Genomic DNA, 9,137 nt, shown 5'->3' with positions numbered 1-9,137 from the left:
TAGAGAGTAACATTGTTTACATAAAAAGTTAATAGTTATACAAACTTGTCTATATTAGCAAAGTCATGAAAATATTCAAACCGTAAAATCCTAGTATGAACTTCAAAATTTTCTGTCCAATCGAGTCCCCGATTAGTTTTTAAACTTTATTAAACTGTATTATCTAATTTCAACCAGTGTTTAACATACCAACCCGATTAAGTATTAAACTAAAAATGTTAATGTATGTCATAATGAGTTTATGTTAACATTAATATCTAGAAGATTATGTAAAACTAAAAACAAAATATCTGAATGTAATTATTATCATAAAAATACGGACAACCATAAAATTTCACAAGAAAACATTTAGAAAATCATAAAATTTAACATAACTTTATAACCATAATCTTATAAATTCAGATGCTTTTTAAATAAAATGCAACAAACTGATCATCAAAATTATAATATTTTTTCACTATTATATTAAACAAACACACATAATAAACATAACTTAGTAACCAAACTATTGATTATTGAGATTGTCTTAATACAAGCTTAATACTAAAACAAACTAAATATACACATAAAATGGAGAGACCAAAAGAAGATCTAAACATGTCGGAGTCAAATTTACTGTCACACCCGACCCGGGGGGGGGGGGGGGCTAGTCGTGACCGACTTGTATCAACCATGAGCAGCGGAAAATAAATAAACTTAAAAGGAAATTCATAACATGCTAAGAGTTTGCAAATTCAAAGATACAACTACAGCAAACGGGTCAACCATGACCCATAAATTGTCTTAGATGCATAGCACCATTAATTTGTCTAGGATGTCATCTAACGATTATATATTTATTTATCAAGTAGTCTTCCATGACTACATTACTTTATTCTTGAAAACCATGGCTTCTACGGTTCACTAAGGCGACTAAGGCGTAACCTCATTCCCTTCTCCAATGGCTAAGTTACCTGAAAAGTACATACTAAAATACGTCAACATAATGTTGGTGAGCTCGTGAGTTTAAGACACATAATAATAAAGTTGACACATCATGGTATATCACATATCAAGTCCACAATCAAACCTGCAACTAGCATAAGTATCCCCAAACTCATACTAGAAGTTATACCGTCCCATACTATCGCCCTGCTAAAAGCAATAATCAAACACGTAGGTTATATGCCGCAACGATCCGCAGATCTCAGTGTGGTTTACCCAACATAGGGTCACTGTGCGTGGGGGTCTCCCAAATAGTACTACCCATACAAGCCTCCGGCCCATCCCCTCTGGCTAATGATTGTGTAAAAAGTTGGGAAAAAATTTAGCAGTAAAACACCCCGATAGTTCCATACCATATAAAAAGTTTAGGAGTATGTACTAGTTCCCAAAATTTAAGTTAAAAGGGATTACACGCGAGACTCACCGAATGCTCCAAGTAAATAAACGAATGACTTCCCGAAAGTGGTGGTTCCTATGGTAAATAACGAATTATAAATACTTAACTCAACTAGTTTTAACCTCAATAAATATTCAATGGTGAAACGAGTATTTAATTCTAAGCGTTGGCCCAAGTGTTAAGTTCCTGGTGGATAAAGTTTCCTTTTATGGAAAGTTTACACTTATATAAGTTATAATGTTGATGATTTGTGTTTAAGTATTTAGTTCAACTACTAATTATGTTAATAACCTTGTTTTACTTGACCACGTTTTAATAAAGTCTCTATATTTAGAAAGTTCGGGCCTTATGTTCGGTTGCGGGTTACCGTATGACCATCAGAACTATATAATTTGTTCACATCAGTAGCATGATCATTTCTGATTGGAAACATCAGCCCTCGGGTTTTCAAAGTTAACAACACAGGTGGTTATCGGTGTTGTCGGTTTTTAACGGCAAGCCTTTAAAATATGGTTTTCGTAAACAAATTCCCTTATAATTAATACTCCAATTTTTCCAGAATATTAGGGTATATGAAAACATATTATTTTCAGATCTGAGATTTCAGAAAGTTTGGTGATGTAAGGACTTAGTTCCCGTATTTTCGTTTAGCATTCGTTTTGGTGAAAACCGGGTTTAAGACTTGGTAAATTTTAGGAAAATATGTAAACACTAAAATTATGACTTTATTACAATATACTTAATGTAAAAAAAAATATATATTCCGAATATTCATATTATTGTAGTTTTGAAACTGCCCGTTCGGTTTATGTCGGTTCGCCGTAACTAGCGGTTAAATGTCAAATCTTGCCCCAAAGAGGGGTTGTTTTTTTCCCTAAAATATTTTTATACATTTATATTAAATATTTTAAACAAAATTTTACGAAAAAAAAATGTGGGTCTTACAGTTTTGAAACGTTTTAGTCTTAAAACCCGGCCCGTTCGGTTTTAAACGAGCAATACTTTAAAGTTTGTAAACGGGCCTGTTTTGTAAATCCAACTTCCCTTAAACATTTCATAGCTTATATTTATCTTTTTAAAATTTTAAGCTTCTGTTTTAAAGGTCCGGTTTTATAATATTCGGAAGTTACGGTTTAACTTGATACCTTGTTCCAAAAATACCCTTTTTAAACGAAAACCCACTTTTGGTCACCAAACCACTTAAGACAAGTTTTGATACATAAAAATAAGTTGTTTTTACATTCATAGGTTTTAAAAACATAACCCTGGCTGTATTAATGCTAACGAGTTACCATAAAATAAGTTGTTTTTACATTCATAGGTTTTAAAAACTTCTGGAAATTATGTTAAAATTTAGAAGTTAAGATGGTCACTTGTTGGTGCGGTTTTCAAACTAGTTTATCTATTAAACGAGTTACCGAACGGTTTTATTGTTAGCTTTTGGGTTTGGTTATTTTTCCTTTTAATGACAAAAAACAAATACTTTTAAACTTCTAGAACCTGTGCTAACAGTTCAGAAGTTACAAATCGCATTTTTGCTCGGTTTTTGAACTAGTTTGACTTTAAACGGATAACCGAATGGCCATTATTTTGGCAATGGTTTTGGGATTGCATGACGCGCGATTTTTAAGGTTCTAGACCAGTTATAGATTCTGCAGATTCCGGTTATTATGTAAACGAAGTTTTAAGGTTCGGTTTCTTGGCCCGTTTTGTTTAAAAACAAGGTTTTTGTTTATAATTTCTAATTTATTCAGAAATTTACTCTCCTATTGCTCTGAATCTGATTTATTAATTTGTTTATTAACATTGTTTAGATAAATTTAAAGCAAGGTTATTTTCTTATTTGTTCACGGTTTAACATGCGGGTTTAACACAGAGCCAAAACTTAGAATAATATACAAACGGAAACGAATATTGGCTGTGGTGGTACCTGGTGCGTGTTAGGGTTTCACGAGCAACCGGATTCCTTGCTTCTGGACTGATTCTACCAGCAAGACAGCGAGACACACGGAAGAATATGGCTGCTGTGAGCGACCAGAATATTAGCAACAATCGAATGGGGTTCAGAATCGGTATAGAATAATAATAGAACACTGGATTACCAGATTATGGATGTTTCTTGGCTGGTTCAGAATCTTCAGCAGAGAGTCAGAGAGAGAAGCAGATAACAGATAGTTTACTTGAAGATGTTGTGAGAATAAAGATGATAACATTGATTTAAATTGAGAAGAGGGAAAGATTTGATCAGAGAATTTCTTGGATACTGAAGGCATGCACAGGCTCTGATTGGGGAAGAGAATTGGTGGAACGTGAATGGGGGCAGAGATGGTTAGCAGATTTAATTTGGGCTGCAGGAGATTTATTTTGATTTTTGGTATATAATATCTTTTGTTATTATTATTATTTTTATTATTATTATTATTATTATTATTATTATTATTATTATTATTATTATGTTCTAGATAATTAACAATGGGGCTAGTCTTTGTATAAAAATCATGGGTAATATATTGTAAGTGATTGTATTACAAATCACGATTCTCGTTTATCGGTTTTTGTTTCATTTTATTCGGTCACCGGACATAACATAGAATGTCGTTTGGTGTTTGAGTTATATGTTTTGGATAACTGGTATGATTAAATAATTCTTAGAATGTTTCTTAAAACTTTCGAGTTATCGGGCTCGGGTTCGTTTCGGTTAAACTAGTGCTTGTTCGTTTTGTTTTTATTTGGCCAAGCCTAAAGACATACGGTTCGGTTCGACCAACACTATGTTCGGTATCTATATTAAAAAAATATTAGCCCTATATTTGGGGTTGTCACATTTACCAACCATCAACTTCTTCAAAATTTCACCAAAAAAAGCAAATTACCTTCACAACCTGGCAAACAAAATAAATTTTGGAAGTTTCTAGTTATGAACTAAACTAATAACTTAAACACAAAACACAAAGTAAACAATGAAAGTAAAAAAATTTAGAGTAATCAACTACATAACTAAGTTATCGAATAAGTGTTACCTTAAGTTTAATCTTAAGAGTTTAGAAGATCATCAAAATTTGACTAATAGTTCTCACACTCTGTAACATCCTAAAATTTATAATGATGAATAAAGAAAGTTACGTTTAGTGATTTCGCGTTATTAATTAATTAATATCGAGTAAAGAACGGATCATAGACTTAGATTAATTGAGATGGGTTAAATGAGAATGGGCCTTAGGTCCATGGGCTTTAAGGGATATAAATATCCCCTAAACCAACCTAAAACCCTAAACCCTCATTTCATTTCCATCATAATCTCTACACACTCCAAACACACACACACACACCATAAACGAGCAAGACCCGAGAGAGAGCAAACGTTAGTTGGTATTAGATCTTATTACACGAGATCTAGAGTGCATAAACAAGCTAACCAAGATCGAACGAGCGCTAAAGGTATGTTCTTGACCTTTAAAGTTTACGTTTTATTGAACGTTTAGCCTTTTGAATGTCCTTAAGCTTAAAGATCCAAGCTTTATAGTATATACGGGATATATATACGACCGAAAATGGTTAGGGAACGTTAGTGGGTGATGTCGAACCATAACAAGGGTATTAAAATCGCCAAAATGCTTGATAAAAACCAAACCCGTAGCTGAACTGGGCAACTTCGCCTTCAAAGCTTAACTTCGCCTTCAAAGCTTAACTTCGCCTTCAAAGCTTAACTTCGCCTAATTGATAACTTCGCCTACGGCCAAGTTCGCCTAACTGGTAACTTCGCCTAAGGCCAAGTTCGCCTAACTGGTAACTTCGCCTAACTGGTAACTTCGCCTAAGGCCAAGTTCGCCTAATTGATAACTTCGCCTACGGCCAAGTTCGCCTAACTGGTAACTTCACCTAAGGCCAAGTTCGCCTAATTGATAACTTCTCCTAAGGCCAAGTTCGCCTAATTGATAACTTCGCTTACGGCCAAGTTCGCCTAACTGATAACTTCGCCTAAAGCTAAGTTCGCTTAAGGTTTAACTTCGCCTAAAGCTAAGTTCGCTTAGAAAATAAATTAAAAACCTAATGGAAAATGTGTTAAGACAGTTAATGTAAATAAAATTTTTCCAAGCTGACCTGGCAGCTCGACCCCAGCTAGGGGCTCTGCCCCTTGGACCCTGCTAGGGGCTGCCGCCCCATAGACCCCGCTGCCAGGGGCGCTGCCCCCGGACCCCCGTTCGTTGTGGGTCATATAAAGATAGAAATACAACATGAGTAGTAGTAGTTAATTGATACGTGTAAATATTATACAGTTAGCCGTGCACAGCTCAAGAAGGGAATAACTATTAACGGAGAGCGTAACAGGATTCAGGTGAGTTTCTAGCCCCATTTATGTGTTATGTTTTCGGGGCTGTGTGCATACTCAATATGTTTGTTAATACGCTTATCCTAAGAGATAAGTGTATGCCTTATGTGGATAATGTGAAATGTATGAATGATTGCTTGATGGTACGTGAACGATCTTCGAATATTGCACGTACTGTCAGGTTGTAACGCTATGTATAAGGTAAGTATGATATGTATGCTTATGTGTATGAACGTGATAAAGTTAATAAAAGAAGGAAATGATGGTTGTATGGTTACGAAAAAGGTACCGAGCCCTAATGATACTCGAGGTATGATGTATGGTTGTATGGTAACGAAGAGGGAATCGAACCCTACTAATATTCGAGAACTAGGGAACCGAACCCTACTAATATTCGAGGAAAGAGGGTACCGAGCCCTAATAATACTCGAGGAAGGAGGGTACCGAGCCCTAATAATACTCGAGGAAGGAGGGTACCGAGCCCTAATAATACTCGAGGAAGGAGGGTACCGAGCCCTAATAATACTCGAGGAATGTAGGGCGTAATGCTCTTTATAACGTAAGATATGAAAGTAAGTTAATACAAAAGAAAGTATGAAAGTATGAAATTATGAATGAAAGAATATAAGTTTATGTGTATTGTATAATGTATGATTAACTAGAACTCACTCAGCGTAGCTGACTTTTAGTATGCACGCAGGTGAGTAGGATGAGGCAGCTCGCTTGAGGAGACACGTGGCACTGAATAAGAGGCTGGCATCGGAAGACTCAAGACGTTTAAGTTTAATGTTTCGTTTATTTTGAAAGACAAAATGATGTTTTAAGACAAGATGTGTTTTGTTATGAAATATTTTATGAAAGCTTTTATATTCCGCGAATGTTTTAATTAACTCTGGTATTTAGAACTGCGTTTATGAGTAAATCCAACACGAAAGTAGGGCTACCGGTAACGGGGCTTTACACACTCTAACAACCAATTTACCTTCTCACTAACTTCATTTTCCAAATCCAAATTTGCCATTTCTTTTCTAACATTAGCAAGCTTTAAGTGATTCAAATATCTTAAAAGAAACATAGCATTAGATTCTAATATTGATTTTGGATAGTACTCGTGTTACACACGGTGGGACATATTTAAAACAAAATATATATGTAACATCATATAAATATAATGAAATGCAATGTTGTGCTTATAAATAAATGATACTTTTACAAGAATTATAAGACTGTAACATCCTAAATCTTATAATGTTAAATAAAGAAAGTTACGTTTAGTGATTTCGCGTTATTAATTAATTAATATCGAGTAAAGAATGGATTATGAACTTAGATTAATGAAGGTGGATTAAGTGGTAATGGGCTTTAGGTCCATGGGCTTCAAGAGGTATAAATACCCTCTTAAACCAACCTAAAACCCTAAACCCTCATTTACATCCATCCTAATCTCTACACACTCAAACACACACACACACTTCCTTATTACTATTTACGGCCGAGAGAGAGGAAAAGGGTGAAACGACCAACGAACATCGAATAGCAATAGATCTCTCATATACGAGCTAGATACAAGATAACCAAGCAAAACGCGACCAACCGAACGTATAAAAGGTATGTTTTGATCTTAAAGTTTACGTTTTTATAAACGTTTAGCCTTGAAACTTAGAACGAGAATAGATCGGGGGTAAACATAATGTAAAGTTGTAAAATTGATGCTAAAACGAAACTAATGAACCCTTAAACCTGTGCGAATCAATTAAATGGAAAGATATAGTCTTGAACGTTTAAAGGTCCAAACTTTATGCGCTTTTGGGTCAAGTTTTATCCGAAAATGAACATGAGAACGTTTACGGGTTTGGTCACTATCATCTCCAAGGTTTCATGACGAAACGGATATGAGTAAGGGGTTTTAGAACGAACAGGACCTGCTACTGAGCAACTTCGCCTGCAAGCCAACTTCGCCTGTAAGCTAAGTTCGCTGCAAGCCAAGTTCACTGCAAGCCAAGTTCGCCAGCAGGCAACTTCGCCTGCAATGTAAGTTCGCCTAAGGTTTAACTTCGCCAAGTTAAATTCGCCACTGGTCAAGTTCGCTGATGCCAAGTTCGCCTAATGATAAGTTCGCCAAGTTAACTTCGCTGAATGATAAATTCGCTTAATATTAAGTTCGCCAAAAGTTAAGTTCGTTGGGAAATAAATTAAAATCCTAGTGAAAAATGTGTTAGACAGTTAATGGAAATAAAATTTTTCCAACCTGACCTGGCAGCTCGACCCCAGCCAGGGGCTCTGCCCCTTAGACCCTGCTAGGGGCTGCCGCCCCTAGAACCCCGCTGCCAAGGGCGCTGCCCCCGGACCCCCGTTCGTTGTGGGTTATAATTGAACTAGAAACACAATATAGATAGCGGGTTGGGTTCATCCCTGTAGTAATAGGATGAATTGAGTTGTATACATGAAAGCGTAAGAACTCAACGGATTCCCTTCTTTGTTTGTCTGATTTGAGGGAGAAGGTCCCGTTGAGTTCTTAATAATTAGAAGATTTTTTTATAAGTTCATTGAATAAGTTCTATTTACTCAATCAATTTTCCCCTCCTCTTTTGTTTGTCCACCACTTTTATAGTATTTTATATTTATAGTATACGTAATTATGTATACGTAATTATTTATTATGATAAGATAATATAATAATAAGAAAAAAATACGTAATAACTCTAAAAAACGTTCTGATACGTCTCTAAAAAATCGAAAAAAAAACTAGGAATGTTTGACGAACAATATAAAGATAAAGAATCATTATTATTTCGACACAAGAAAAGGGTGTGAAAAATCCTTTTCTTGTGTCGAAGACTAGTAAGACGAATAACCCCTCCCAGAAATATTTGTTCCCTTCATTTTGGGGGTTTCGGTATCTTTGATTACTTTGGTGCTTACTTTTATGAACCAATGAAATACCTATGATTTGATACATAAAAAACTGTCCATCATTTTTTACAGATAGACGGGCAGGTTCCATAATCAAAATTCCCTTTTTTCGTTAATTGTGTAAGATTTAAACGTCTCCTCATTATATCCAGATTCATTTCTTTCCTTTGAATATAGGATATAGTAATATTTCTTACATTTATGAGGCTAACCAGAAGACCGTATATCTGGATATTATTCATCATTTTTTGATTCAATTGATTCAAACGTCCAGTCCATCTTAATTGCAAAGGAAAATCTCCTTTAAATAATATGTTTAGTTTTTCAATTGATTCTAAAAAAGATTCTTCAATATTGTTTTGATTCTTTAATTCAAAATATTGTTTTGAATTGGATGGGCTAAAATTTAAAAAATCCTCACCCTCCTCTTGCCTTCCCTTTCTATTTTGATTTTCACTAAAATTTGGATTTATATTCAAATTAAAAAGAAGTAAGTTGCTTGGGATAAACCAA

This window comes from Bidens hawaiensis, unplaced genomic scaffold (genome assembly GCF_021521415.1).
Source record: "Bidens hawaiensis isolate Kalapana, Puna unplaced genomic scaffold, B.hawaiensis_p1.1 tig00028750_1, whole genome shotgun sequence".
Lineage (NCBI taxonomy): Eukaryota > Viridiplantae > Streptophyta > Magnoliopsida > Asterales > Asteraceae > Bidens > Bidens hawaiensis.
Note: the sequence above shows the minus strand (reverse complement) of the source record.